Source organism: Myotis daubentonii, chromosome 10 (assembly GCF_963259705.1).
Source record: "Myotis daubentonii chromosome 10, mMyoDau2.1, whole genome shotgun sequence".
Taxonomy (NCBI): domain Eukaryota; kingdom Metazoa; phylum Chordata; class Mammalia; order Chiroptera; family Vespertilionidae; genus Myotis; species Myotis daubentonii.
The window spans coordinates 64,117,489-64,132,993 of NC_081849.1; the positions used below are offsets into that span (position 1 = coordinate 64,117,489).

A 15,505-nucleotide genomic window follows, 5' to 3' on the forward strand; every position below is an offset into this window, starting at 1 on the left:
TCCAAATAAGGACACAGTTGAATTGAAGGGGCTGAACTCATGACTAAGAACCAAGTGCGTGAAGAAGCCCAGAAAAGCAAACCTTCTGCACAGGGCACACAGAGGACCCTAATGAAGGAGAGAGGACACCTTCCATTCCTGGGCTCACTGTCCAATACCTCCAGGCCACAGCGGGCGCCCCAGCTGCTCCTCCCGTCAGGGAAGCTGACCCGCCCCTGTCAGTTCCAAGCAGAGGACAGAGGACCTTGTGCCTGAGCAAAGGGAATGAGATGACTCCCAAGCTTCAGTTTTTTTTCCCATGGTTCCTCCTCAGGTGTCACTCACCCAGCGTAGCTGGGGCTCTGTGACACACCATGACCCTGAGAAGGCAGCAGGAATGTTCTTCGTGTAACCATGGTCAAATATTTATATTTGTTTGGGATTAGCTTCTATCGGTAAAAGTATAGTTGACATATAATATTATATTAGTTTCAGGTATATAATATAGTGATTCTACATTTATTTACCTTATGATGTGATCACCATGATAGTCTAGTAACCCATCTATCACCGTACAAAGGTATTATGATATTATTGAGTATATTCCCTGTGCTGTACATTACATCCCTGTCACTTATTTATTTTATAACAAGAAGTTTGTAACTCTTATTCCTCTTCATCATTTTCACTCCCCCCCCCCCCGCCACACCCCTCACCTCTGGCAACCATCAAAAATGGGGAATGGTTCACAAATTAGAATATCATCCTTGTGCAGCAGCCATGCTAATCTTCTCTGCTTTTGTTTCAGTTTTGTATATGTGCTGCCAAAGCAAGCATATTACAGAATTCTTAAAAATTCAAATCTTTTCCCAAAACAAATCTGAATCTTTTTTATAAGTAAGTACAATAAAAAACCAAAACATAGAGGAAGAAAGTAGAATTCAATTACTAAAAAGGAGTGAAAGCATTAGATGTTACCAGACAGCTGAGATGAGATCATTTGAACAGCCAAGCATGGCTTGAGCTAAGGCAAAAAGGGAAATCGAGGAGGTGGGGGGGAGGGGGCGGGGGGAGACACAGTTCATATTATCTGACAAGGTGAAGCACACCCATCTTTTTTTGCTGGGCCACTGCTTCTGGAACAAACTCAAAGAGACATTTATTACCTGGGTTCTTATATAAGTGCATGGTGGCTGGCCAGCTGAACAAGGTCTTCAAATAGAGTCTTGCAAAAAGACAAGGAAAGTGAGGTGGGCCCCACTGGTTTGGCTCAGTGGATAGAGCGTCGGCCTGCGGACCGAAGGGTCCTGAGTTTGATTCCGGTCAAGGGCACATGCCCAGGTTGTGGTCTCAATCCCCAGTAGGGGGCGTGCAGGAGGCAGCTGATCAATGATTCTCTCTCAGCATTGATGTTTCTCTCTCTCTCTCTCTCTGAAATCAATAAAAATATATTTAAAAAAAGAAAGTGAGGCAGAGGCTGCCCCTTTCCAAAAGGACAGGAGAATTCAGATTACAGAGGCAGACCCAGTATTTGGTTACCAGGTTGGACTTAACACCATCTTTCAAAAATAATCATTTTAAAAGTATTTTTTCTTATATCAAAAGTAATACATGCTCATTGTAGGAAATTTGTAAAATGCAGATTTTTGAAAGAAGAGAAATCGATAACATCACTCATTTAGCCCTATTAACAGTGTCATTTCATCATTTTGTCTGTGCATAGACATGTATGTCTATTTTAAAAAGACAAGGTGCTACTATGCATCATGTTTTGTTAAGCATTTTTTATTTAATTATATACCATGGGCATTTCCCATCTTTTCAATATCATTTTGAATACTTATAACATTGTGCTGATATTAATACGATAGAATACATTGGGAAGATTTATTACAATGTATTTAGCAAATCCTCCAGGTTTGGGTTTCTAACATTTCACCTTTATGCATAATTCTGGTCTAGTCCATTCAAGGCCAGGTTGCCCCAGAGGTCAATTAATTATTTGCCCAATGACTCATGGGCATAATTTGTACTTCTTGCTCTTGGCCAGGCAGGAAGGAGGAAGTAGTGCTGGGAACCCACAGTCTTGATTTAAAGACCATTTCCTGGGCTGCTTAGTGAAGGCAGTAGGAATTCAGACTTGTAGCCTTAGGGTAGGGAGGAAGCAGATAAGACAGAGTATGGGGATCACTGCAGAGGCAGACTGGAAGGGGTTCAGGCAATGGATTAAAGTAAAGCCCTGATGTGCCCTGAGGGGCTGGGCTCTAACTTCTCTGGATGTGCTTCTCTACCTGAGGGCCTGCCTCAGGCCAGGAGCCGGGTGGAACTGCACCTGCATCCAGGTGAATACTCTTCCATCAAGTTCTCCCTGTGAGAACACTCCCTAGTGAACTTCAGGCAGATGAGAATCTAGGTTTGAACACCTATAAGGAGGGTTTTTCAGGATAATGTGGTACAGTACACAACTGCAAGGTGCCCAGCCGTGTTGTATGCAAACATGTCTTTTGCATTCGCACGTGTCCAACAACGTCACTCTAAGTACACATAGGTAGACTATGTATGTAATCATTGCGAATCTGAATTTATTGTAACCCGATTCCCAGCACTGTTCCTTTTCCCTAAGTGGTTTTTTTCTTTGTCTAGATTGTACTTCAACCCCAAAGGACACACTTTTGAGAAAATACTCCATTATGGACATTGTTGGAGCAACTTTTATTATTCATTAGTGTGCTTTAAAGTGGACCTAAATAGAAATGCTTTTGCTAAAAATAAAAATACATCCGTTTTTATGATCTAATTGGACAATTGGTTAGAATTTTTATCTATCAGTTCAGAGCAAAACTTGGTTTCAGCGAATTTGTTTTTAATAAAAGTGTGTTATCTATGATAAATATATTTCACTTTGTTCAAATGGATCTGATTGGGAAAACATATTGAGCAGAAGTACTGGCACAGCTTAATTTCATTGCTTTGAGAAAATGTATTGAATGCTGGTTTGAATTAAATTCTATTTGTTTTAATAAAAGTGTATTGGCCTGAGTGTACATATATTTGTTTTAGTGGCAGTGCATTGGATCCAATAAAACTATATTGGCTTCACTGCTTATGTCTCCTTTTCAGTGGAAATGGATTGAATGGGAAAACGAAACAGTCATGAAGCAGCCAGCCCCAAGGTCTCTGCTTGGCGAGAGTATCCAAATAACAGAGGGAGTGTGTTTCTACAGACTTTATATCAAAATATACTTTCACATTAAATACTTGACTATCAAGAACTCAGATGCGAGACTGAATTGCCACCATAAAGAGTGCAATTTTCTGAAGCGGCCCTTTCTATGGACAAATTATGGGCTGTCCAGGACACCAGAGGAAGAAATGCTATGAAAGCCAAGAGCCACTTTGTCAACATCCCTTAAGCTTTATATAGGCTTCATTGGTCCCAATAAGATATTGTCTATCAGGCATTCCGAAATCCCTCAAATGAGCGGAAAACAGATTGTGAGCACTCCCTAAGGGTGGTGTTGGCACATCAGCACTGAAACGGGTTTGACTTTGAACTGATTAAAAAGGGGAAGAACTGAAACAAGTGTTACCCTGAGACACACATCAGAATTACCAGGCGTCTCATGGCTTAGAGACCCTCGGGGAGGAGAAAGCTCTCCAGAGGGAGTTGGCACTAGTGCTGCGATCTAGGAAATGACACCTCTGCGGAGTGCCATGGCCACACTGTGTGGCTGTATATGGCTCCCCGGTGCCCAGGCCTACAGGTAGTCCTTTGCATAGGTGCCCTGACCCAAAAGCTCGAGTTCTAATAGTGAGGATTAATAATAATATTGGCTGTTATTCCTATGCGTCTGTCTCACTGTTAGGAGAGTATATGCTCTGAACTGTTTTTCCTCCCAGAAGATGAACTTGACCTAACTCTTACACCTAGTTTCATTTAGCCTTGATGAGGAATAAATGCAAATACTACTTTCATTAACACCTTTGCTCCAACTAAATGGCTAACAAGCTCTAGGCTTCAAGTTTCCCACTAATAACTGCTAATTCTTAACTAGTCCCATTACCAAGAAACCCTAAACCCTTGGTGTATAGTTGATCATTTAAAAAATATTTTTATTGATTTCAGAGAGGAAAGAAGAGGGAGAGGGAAAGAAACATCAATGATGAGAGAGAATCATTGATCGGCTGCCTCCTGCACACCCCATACTGGGGATTGAACCCAAAGCCCTCTTGGTTAGGATGACGCTCAACCACTGAGCCACATTGGCTGGGCATATAGTCGCTCATTTTTGGAATGCCTGAATGCTCATATGACCCTACAAGGTTAAGAGAGAAAAAGTGATTCATGGATTTTTTTTTTCCCTCTGTGAAAGTATTCCCAATTATATACTGGAAGTCAAGAATAAAATGGGATTTGTGCTAAAGAAATTTGCTGTGCTGTCCTCAGAGAGGGGATGTTGTCAGAGTAGTATTGATCCACCACATTGTAGAAGTATGATGTGGGACGGAATGTACCAATTTCAGAAAGGAAACAGCATTGTGCAACTTAATTCACTGCCCCAATAATGGAGTTTTCAAAAGGAAATCCTAGGATATTTCCAGTATCAAACAGCATCAATGCAGAAGTGTATACCACTTGGGGAAGGGGCATTGCTGGGTCTGAGGATAGAGAGACCAAACATATCTGGGAACTGGACAATCTCATGTATAGATCTGCAGGGTGTCCCTGACCACAGGCTTAAAAAAAGCACATCAAATGGGGAGGCCAATTAGAACAGGCTTTCTCTCTGGAGAGGCCAATGAGAAGAAGGCACTCTGAAATTATCTGGGAGATGATTTCAGGAAACCTCAGAAGGTGAGTGGGGAAGTGAGACAAGGAAAGGAGACAGCTAACAAAGGGCTTATTATTAAGCAAGTCATGTTGTGGTTAACTGGAGATTGATGTTGCTGTAGAAGTCTGGGAGTGGATGTAGAACTTGTGTTTAGAGTTGTTCCACTCAAGAGGCCAGGGCACTGAGGTATTTATATACCAGTACCAACGTATACACCAGCCCCATCCTCATTGGCTGAGAGCTCCTCTCCCAGAGTATTAATTCTCTGGTGCATCCATCCTGCCAGGTGAGCAGGCACAGTGGGCTCTGACCACCAGACAAAGCTTTAAGGCAGAGAATGCAGTTGGAAGAGGTAAGGTTCAAGGTAAGGGAAGAGCATTGACAAGATCTGCTGTCCCCATGAAGCCCATTTTACAGATGAGTAAACCGAGATAATAGAGGTACGAAATTTTCCTGGTGACACACAGCTAATAAGCATCGCGGGCAAAATACAAATCTAGCCTCTGTTTCACTTAAAAGTCAATGACTTAACTTAGCCACACAGGCTTGGCCATGTTGTCCAGCTAAAAAAGTTGGCATGTCTCCGAAATGTAAAAACCATGTTTTGATGGGGTTTATGCTGCCTCAGGCTGGGGGGGTGGGGGGGGGGGTTGGGCGGGAGGTGAATATTGCAGGTAGGAGAGGAGGCCTAGAAGTGCTGTATTAGCTGAGCTTCTGTCTCTAGGAGTGGCCAGTTAGTGATCAATTTTAGACTGAACTGAATCTTAGTATCTAGGTGTTTGTTTATTAGACGCTAAACTCAACGTGTCCGAGGGTATATCTTTGCCTAATAGTCTGTTGCAGATAACCACATGGTCATGTGCTCTGGGTCATTTTCAGTGAGCCCTGACTCCTAGCTCTCTCCCAAGCCCACCTGCCCCGTTTTGTTCCTCTGTCATGTCCATCCTTTTGCGATCAGCGTGTCCATTTCAGGCGTGCTTGCTAGCCGCTAGCTGCTTTGTAAAGTAAGTTCTGATGACTTTGTAGGACAAAATAAAACAGCCGTCCTCACAGCTGTTTTGATCCCACTTAATGAAGTGGTGGTGACATCCGAATGCCACAGCCGCGGAGGCGGGTGGGTTGTGGTGGCTGCCGTGAGAGCTGCTTTGTAAAGTAAGTTACGATGACGCTGTACAATAACATGAAACAGCCACCCTCACAGCTGTTTTGACCCCATTTAATGAAATGGCGGTGACATCTGAATGCCACAACCACAGAGGTGGAGGGGTTGTGGTGGTTGCCGTGAGTAGTTAAATCCGTATTATTCCCAGGCTAATATCTCAAACAACAGTTCTGCAGTTAGCATTGCTCTATGTCCGTCCACGGTTGCTGCTGTGTCCCTCTTAGTAGGGACAGACTTCAGGTATAGCAACAGACCTCTGGCTATTTTTTGTTACCTATGCATACAATCGGACAGCCAGGGTGGAGAGAACGGATGCAATATTGTGAAGATAGGGCAAATATGTTAGTGCAAAGAAGCACTCCATGAACAGTTCCTGCCATTCAAGAACTCAAAAATATACTATCTCATCCCAGCTGGTATGGCTCAGTGGTGGAGCATCAACCTATGAACCAGGAGTTGATGGTTTGATTTCTGGTCAGGGCACAAGCCTAGGTTTTGGGCTCGATCCCCAATGGGAGGCGTGCAGGGGGCAGCTGATCAATGATTCTCTCTCATCATTGAGATTTCTATCTCTTTCTCCCTCTTCCTTCCTCTCTGGAATCAATTTTTTAAAAAGTATACTATCCCAGGAAAGCCAATAGTCTATGTGTCATTCCATCAATAAGTGCCAGACCAATCTTTGGTTTCTCCTTCTTCGTCACACATCAAGTGGTTTGAGCAGCGCTGGGAAGATATCAGACAACAGACAGAGAGGCCAGTCAAGGAGCCAGTCTCATCCTCAATCAATTATGCGAGGGTATTATCAAATCAACGAATTCACAGTGTGAATGCTCGCGGCAGATGGACGAACACTTGTCGGCTGGCTATTGGAGCTGGCAGAGGCAGATTTATTTTCCAAGCTTGTTTGTCTCATTTCTCCTGCCTGGTGCTGGAAGGCAGAGCATGCATCTGTGGTTTTTCAAATGCAGGGGATCGCCAACCATTTGATAGCGGGAGAGACTGGGCTCCGCAAGCTGAACTCTCCTGGATTTCTGGCTATTTTCTCCTCAGAAGGTGGACAAAGGGGAGCAGGCTTAGCAAAGGGTCTCTGTCTGAGACTTTTGGTTCCCAGGAACAACAGAACGAGGTTGGCCCATTCTGTGAGCTGGCCTCCCAGACTTGGCTGTGATGGTGGGGTCTGCTCCACTCAGCCCTCAGGGATGGGCTTACAGCAAGCTTCTGCCTGAGGTGCAGTCAGGATGACAGCCCTCTAGCACCCGAAGGTGTTACCTGTGAGTCGCTGGGCATGAGTGCTGTTACAGCCTCCTACCACCACGGGTTCTGGCATTCTTAGTTGGCAGAGAACTTGAGATGAGCTCTTGCCTGTGCTGCTCAAGAAGGAAGGGGGCATCTTTTGAGTCAGAATTGTGACTTCACGGCATCTGCCACCCAACCTTAGAAAGCATTTTTCAGTGCCTTCTTGTGGGAGGAACCATCCTTCTTGTTTTGTAAATTGGGACACACAGAAGTTCATTAGTGTTCTTGAAGTCACCCAAGGGGTCCATGAACATACTGGGTTCGAATTCACAGTCCCCTGACCTGGTGCATGACCAAGGTACTCCAGGGCAGAGTGAGTCATTAATCTCTAGGGCTGGTGGGGGTCAGCCAGAGTCTAAGGCTCTGGTGCCTCAAGTGTGTTCATTCATTATTCATTCATTCATTCATTCATCCATTCATTCATCCATTGACCCATGCAATCAGTCAGTTAGCAAGCCTCAATGACAGAACTTCTCAACCCACCACTGACCAAATAAATCAGAATTTCTAGGTAATTCTATCATGTACTTAGGATCACACACACACACACACACACACACACACACACACACACACACACGGTTTGTTTGTGTCTCTAAACAAACCACTTCTGGCTTGAGTTTTTCTGGTGATGACGTTTGATGAGTCCTGCTGTCCCCCACCTTTCAGCTGAAAGGCCAGTTCTTTGTAGGGTCAAAGACCCAGCTTCTGGAGTCAGAGAAATTTGGATTTAAATCCAAGCTCTGGCCCCAACAAGCTGTGCAACCTTGAGAAATGTACTTAACCTCTCTGTATCTCAGATTGTTCATCTGTGAAGTAGGATGACAATAACAGGTCCCTCACAGGGTTGTACCGCAAAACACATGTAAATGCATGGGCATATATGTAAAGAGCCTGGCACAGTGAAAGCACTCAAAAATGACAGAAGGAACCAAAGGGCACAAGACTGGGAACAAATAATGCTGAAAGGAAATGTGATGGTCCACTAAGGAACTGCTATTTCTGTTTTATTCCACTCTGGCATCATCTAGAAAATTCTTTCTTTCTTTTTTTTAAATAAAAATGGAAAGAAATTCATCATCATCGTGTGGGTCAGCCATTCCAAGCAGTCGCCATAGCATCCGTGCGAAAGAACTGCATTAACCTCATGATTTTTGCTCCAAACTCCTGAACCAAAACCCAACCTGCAAAATGACCCGTGCCCGCTCCCGCGCCCCTCACTTGCCCTGGTGAAGCCGGCGAGGGTTGGACTCCTTCGCTCCTGGTATCTACAGCGACCCGTCAGCCACGGAGCTGAAGGATGTGCGCGGCGCTCCCCGTTCCCCTTTAATGTGCCATTAAATCAAATACTCTATTAGCAGAATTAGTCCATCCAGTGTCTGCATGGAAACGTCCTGCAAATTGTGTGATGTCTCTCGCAAATGGCCCTGCACTCTGGGGTCTACTTCAGCAGTTTATATCCTGCGGAGGAGGACCGAGCTGCCCCAGGACCTGACTGCCTTCCTCCACGTGAAATATTATGGCTTCCACAAAGGATAATTATTGCGATCATTTTGCCATGTGCAAACCCGGTGAATTCAAACGCTGTCGATTGGGCTCGGGCCCAAAGCCTGCTGTCCTCACACCTGCAGCCCAGGGCCCGCCTTGGCCCTGGATTTCCCATCCTTTTGGCTTCTCTGCACTGTCTAGGTCCACTCCAGACACGGGTGCCAAAATCTCTGCACTTGCTGAGAGTTAACGCGTGGACAAACCCTCTTCCCCAAAGAATCTGGGCAGGAACAAAGAGTGTCCCCACTTTTGCATCCTCTAGCAAGAGATGTGGGTTGAAACCCAGGGCCCACATTTCCATTCCCCGCTATTTACACCCAAGAAACATGAAAGCAGGCAATGACACTGCTGTGGCTCCGGCCTAATCGTCTCATGCTCTGAAGCTCAGTGAGGATGCCCAGCGCACACTGTCACGTTCAGCTTGGGGTGTGGAGCACTGCGGATGCTTTGTTTGCCAGGGCTCTGGGCTGCTGTGGAGGGCTCTCTGGCTCTCTTCCGTTATGTCGAGCTGCATTTAGCCAACGTGCCTGTAATCTGTTATGCTCTTTCCTGAAGTAGCAAGTCAGCGTGTTAGGGAAGTATTTGCTCCTGTTAGAGATAAACCTTGGAATGGTATTCTGGCAATTGGTTAACCTTTTCCAGTGAGGGTGAGGGAAATACTGGTGCATAATCTTTGCCCATTTCCATGGTGTAAATACTGACACCGTGACTGATTTCAAGCCACAATGTGACATCACTGAATGCAGAGTTGGGAAGAGATATTTGTAACATGTTGATTATATAATATTTTCATAAAATCTGAATAGCAGTACATAACAGTTAAATATGGTAAAATTATAAGGTCAGGAGGAGTTTTGAATATTATTTAAAACTAGAGGCCCAGTGCACAAAAATTTGTGCACTGGCAGGGAAAGGGGGGTGTGGGGGTGTCCCTCAGCCCCACCACAGTCTGGACCCCTTGAGAGATAACCACCTGCTGGCTTAGGCCCGCTCCCTGGGTGGCAGATGGCAGCCCGATCCCTCGGTGCCTGCCCCGCCTCCCCAGGTTGCGCACACGGCAGGGCCAATCTGGGGGTTGGGGTACTGCCCTGGGTCATGCACACGGCAGGGCCGATCCGGGGGTTGGGGCGCCACTCTGGGTTGGGCAAGCTGGCCAATCACTGCTGCCCTGCCCGACTGCCCTGGGTCGGGTCGCACACAGACGCCCGCCACCCTGGGTCACAGATAGCAGGCCTGGATGGCAGCAGGGCAGGCGGGATGGCGCTGTCCCACCCTGCCTGCAGTATGCAAATTAGCCACCATCTTTGTTGGTGGTTAATTTGCATATCATGCTGATTAGCCAATGGGAGGTGTAGTGAAGGTATGGTCAATTACCATGTTTGTCTATTATTAGATAGGATTATAATGCATTTGATTGTTAGTTTTTAAAATTTAACTTTTTATAATCACTGTATTTAACAATTGATGTGCAAAATTCATCAAAATTTAATCATTGGCTTTACAGACTAGAATAATTCAGTTCTAGCACATCACTGGGTTTAAGAGTATAATGTGACAATCCTCATTGAAACCTTGATCATTGTGAAACCTTGGCAGTGGCTGTCCACATAGTGGTTCAGGGACCCAGGCTCCCTCCATCTTGAATGCCTATTACCTCTCCCTGGCCCCCACTACCACGATCCCCCTCAGGGATCTCAGAGCTTTTCACTCCCAGCCAGCAGCTGGGGAAAGAGAACACAGGATCTCATGTGGGTGGTTTTCATGGGCCACACTTGGTATGTTTCATGGTAGGTGTCACTTTGTCCATGTTTCACTGGCTGGAATTCTGTCACGTGGCCACACCCCACTTTAAGGGATGCTGGGAAATATAGTTTAGCTGAGTGAACAAGAAGGAAAGGAAATGGGGTTGGTGGGCAGCTAGCCGGTTCCTGCCACAGCCCTAAGATTGACTCCTCCCTGGCAGCCGTCAGGAGGCAAGCAGACTAAGAAAGGGCAGCTGGTTTTCCTATTCTTATTAAGGGTTCAAGACTTCACAGGCACAGACAGTGAGTTGTTATAAAGTTGGCAATTAATAAATAGAATTAAGCCCATGTAGGAACCAGGTTATGTGTTATTCACTGTTAATGAAACATGAAAGTGATGCCAGTTGGGCCAGGATGCTGTGGCAGGTGCACAAAATGCTTTTTCTAAACAGAGTGGTCTATCTGTCCATCTTTCCATCCTTCTATCCTCCCATCCATCTATCCTTCCATCTATCTATCCAATAAGCCTTTATTCAGGCTCTGCATTAGCTTCTGGACATACAGAGGTACTTGGGGTACTCACAATCCAGAGAGGAAGAGAGAACCAGACAAGCCATAGCAAGATAAAATCCTCTGACAGAAGAGAAATCAACTAAAATCTGGGAAGTTAAAATGCTTCTTGAGGAGCATACATTTGATGTGGGTCTGAAGTATAGGTAGAATTTTTGAGGCACAGAAGGAGGAAATGCATTCTAGGCAAGGGGAAGAGTTTGTACAAAGATCCAGAGGAGGGGAGGATGGTTTATTCCAGAAATGGCAAGAAACTCAGTATGGCAAGAGATGGGGCTGAAAAGCTGGGTCTTTATTGTACTGTGGAGATTTCTTATGGAATACAGAGGAGCTGAGATTTTGTCTGTGGGACCATGCTTCTCAAAATGGGGGACATGTAACTCCAGGGGTACCCAGTAGATGCCAAGAAGTATGTAAATATGGATGAAAGCTTTATTTCCTCCCTCGATGGCAACCAATTCAAAATGATGTTTGAGAAGTCCTGGCAAAGGTTTCTTTGGCCAATGTCTACTCCTGGACATCCTGTGGTCAGTGGAGGGCGATGCTTTGATCGGCATGGCCTGAGTCACATGCTATATCCATGAGCCTGGAGTGGGAGGTGGGGGTTGTCTTACCAAAGCCCAAGGGCTGAGAGAGGAGAAGCAGTGACTCCTCGGAGGAAAGTCCAGATGTGAGGCAGAAGAAGGGGGAATGGCTGCCGGGTAACCCACCAGCAGCCGGCCTGCACAGGTGTAAAAAAGCAACTGGACGACTGTCCCTAGGACTGCCATTTGCAAAAGAGAGCCAGTCAGGTATGCGAGAAGGAAAACTCACTTTATTTCAGCTTTCAGTTCTGGAAATAGTGAGAGGACCAAAAGAATAAAGACAGGACTGGTAGGACGTTGGAGGACTGGCCCCTTTACCCCAGCCTTTGAAATATCAACCAAAGCCCCTTCCTGCCTCTTCTCTGGCTCCTGGCCTGGGGGAATCCTGGGCAAAGCTAGTGGCTTCACTGTGGTCACAGCAATTGTGCCAGGTCATGAACACACAGCCAGAAAGGCCCTGACCCACAGTAGATAAGCCAGGCTGGTAAGTGAGCGCCTCATACCTCACGTCTTGCCTAACAAATGGCTCTGGGGGAACCACAAAGCCCAGAGCAGAGCCTGCTGGTATCTTGTGGGGAAGGATCCACAGCTTGTCAAGACCCTGAACCCCATGAGAAAGGAATTGTTTATGAGGCCTCTGTGGGGTGCATGTGGTAGGAAGAGTAAGACCTTGACATCAGACAGGCCACATTGGAATTCCAGTTCTATACCCATCAGCTATAGGTCTGGGGTAAGTGATTTTACCCCTAAGCCCGAGTTCCCCCACATGTACATGGGAACAGTGACTACCTTTCAGGGTTGTGAAGATTCAACAGGATAGCACCAGGACAGCTCATGGCATGGGGGTGTGGCCAGTCTGCTCAATAGTAATTAATGTGCACACTTATGAGGAATAACCAAGTACGCCCAGAGCCTTCCTGTACATTATCTAATTTAATCCCTACCACTGTAGCCAGTGAGTCTATTGCTATTCTCACCTTATAGGTGAGGAACGGGCTCATGGAGGTCAAGCCAGGGCCCAGGGTGACACAGCATGGAAATAGACAGCTGGACTTGACCCCAGGCAGCTGGGGTCTAAGAAGTCCCAGAGAGAGTGGCTTCTCCACCATGGCAGAAGCAGCTGGTGATGACACCTGGAAAAGGGGCGGAGCCTGCTGACCTGCCTGCCTGCAGAGCTGTGGGTGGGCAGCCACTCCTCAGCGAGTGGAACTGGCTGCAAATCAGGCTGCAAGTTTCCGGCGGCTTCGAGCTGTCCCAGCTGAGTGCAGCCCAGAGGTAAAGCGAGAGTATAAACGGTGCAAGGCGCCCATTAAACATTTACGGCCACCATCTAATTTTAGAGCCTTCATTTTTCAGTATGAAAACGCTACTGTACGTGCCACCAAACTGGGAAACAAATAGAACGGTGCTGTCGGAAAGGACCCTCCTTCAGTACGACGCTGTAAAGATGTCCGGTGGGGAAAACCTTCGGTATTAAATTACCTCCCTACTTCCTTTCTTCTCATTTCAGAGCAGAAACTTTCCTGATTGGCTGACTGGGGAATTCTAAAGGTGAGTTGAGAGAATTCCATAGAACTCTAGTGAGGGCATTGGCGTCAGGGCCTCTGGTATATTGGCAGCTGGGGTGGGGAGCCTTGGAGGCTCCGCTGGAAATACCAGACCTGACAGAACCCTGTGCCCCCCCACCCCATGCCAGTGAAGACCAGCAAGCAGCAAAGGCCGGCAAACCCACAGTCAAGAACCAGACTGGCAAATTCTCGCCACTGTGGTGATAAATTGCTGCACTGGCTGAACTAACAATTGTAATAATAATAACAGTTAACCTCTATGCAGCCTGTACGATGCTCCAGTAACATATTCTTTTAAGGTCACAGCGTACCTTTATCATGACACTGGCACAGTATATCTATAATAACAGCAAAGCTAGCTAACATTTAATGAATAGTTCCTGTGGCTAGTTTACTTCCATTGTCCCATTAATCTTCAAAACTTCATAATGATGCTTTGATGGAAGCAGCTGGTGATGACACCTGGAAAAGGGGCGGAGCCTGCTGACCTGCCTGCCTGCATTTATTATTCCCATCACACCGTCCATAAAACAGGTTTCGGTAGTTAGGACGTGGCCAAGTGGGATCGCAAACTCAGAAGTGTGGGAATCCAGGGCCAGAGGTCTTCTCCCTGCAGGTACTGGCTCTCAGAGAAGCTTAAGAGTAGCATCCACTCTCCATTCATTTTTCTTAAGCACTTATCATTCTGCAAGCATGTCTTCCTATGTGTGTGTACAAGTGTGTGATGTACATGTGAGTGTGTGTTTTCTTTTCTTTTTTCAGACTCCAAGCCCATAACTGCTTATTTGCATGGTGTGTTGGTGTCAATGGTGGGTCAAATGTCTTCTCTACACACCCAGCTTTGCTCAGCTCTAGGAATTAGCTAAACTTGTCAGACATTGTTATGAGGTTCTCCTTTCAGCGTCTTCATTTCCTCATCTGTGAAATGGGGATAATGATAGTACCTACCTCTTAGGGTTGTTGTGAGGACCGAATAAGTTAATGTTGTACTTGGCGCACACCTAGTGAGTTCTCAAACACCAGCGACTTTTTATTATACTCCTAGGAATACAGAATTCACAGTTATGTGAGTCTACACGAGGAACACACACATGAAGGCAATCAAATTAGTACAAACTGAAAGGACAACACAACCTTAAAAACACTTGCAGACATTTTCATTACCAGAGCCTGCACAAATTTCTGTGTGGACTCAAAACACAGAGCCCTTAACCCCCCACTTTCTGTCTCTTGAGCCACCCCATTAATTCATTCCTTAAACTTCAGACTTTTCCTTCCTCCTGGCTCTTTCCTTCTAAACCCACTGCCCTCACAAGGTCAAGGCCACATGACCTCACACCCCTACCATGGTTTTCTCGTGGGTTCTATAGCCGGCAGTCAGTCAGGCCCTAACCTCACATTTGGAGCATGTAACTGCCACAGAAAGTTCCACAAAGGAACTTTTACTTTAATCAACTCCATTTTTTATTGTGATGGCTTTCAAAATGCTTTGTCAAGGTTAAATTCTAAGCCTCCCCTCAAACCAGTCTTTTCACTGCTCTCTGAACAGGGCTTCCATAATCCTTGCTCTGAGCCCACAGGTCCAAGTTTCCAAAGGGATATGTGTGAGATGCTGGATTAGAAGACCTTTAAACTCCTTTCTAGCCCTGGAGCCCTTTTGTAGATGGTCTGCAAATCTATGAAAAATAACTGCTTAGCACTTACTATGCACTAAACATAGTTACTTGCTTTTGTTTTACATCCATTGGCTCATTTAATTGTCCTAATAATTTTAGGAAGGAGGCAATATTGTTATCCTGTTTTACAGATGAGAAAGCTGTGAAGATAAATTGTGGGCCCAAGGTTACCCAGCCAAGCCCCGGAAAACTCAAGCGCAGAGGTGAGCTCTCCTGGTGTCTAGGCAGCGCCTTTCAGAAGCCTGCCTCTTCCCAGCTTCTGCTAAACATTCCCAAGTCTAGCCCTCATCCCACCCTCACCCCTACATTTTCTTTCTGGTACCTGAACAGATGACAAATAAACTGTGAATGGGTCCTTCTGAGGGTTGGATCCCTGGTGCCATGGACCCCGGAACCAGAATCTCTGAACGCATGTGTTTGGGAAGGTGCTCCCTAGTAACCCTGATAGACCTGGTTAGAGTTTTACCCAGACTCAACGCAGTTGGGTCAGTGGTTTCCTATCTGGTCAGCATTACTTGGTTTTGTTCAATGGTACTTGATCCTATTGT

At 45.8% G+C, this 15,505-nt stretch overlaps 1 non-coding gene across 1 annotated transcript; it reads right to left on the reverse strand.

Annotated features, from left to right (window-relative positions):
- Nucleotides 1-709: 709 nt before the first annotated feature.
- On the reverse strand, nucleotides 710-812 carry LOC132211563 (U6 spliceosomal RNA). Its single transcript, XR_009447479.1, has one exon. It is a non-coding gene; the product is annotated as a U6 spliceosomal RNA (small nuclear RNA).
- Between the last annotated feature and the right edge of the window lie 14,693 nt (nucleotides 813-15,505).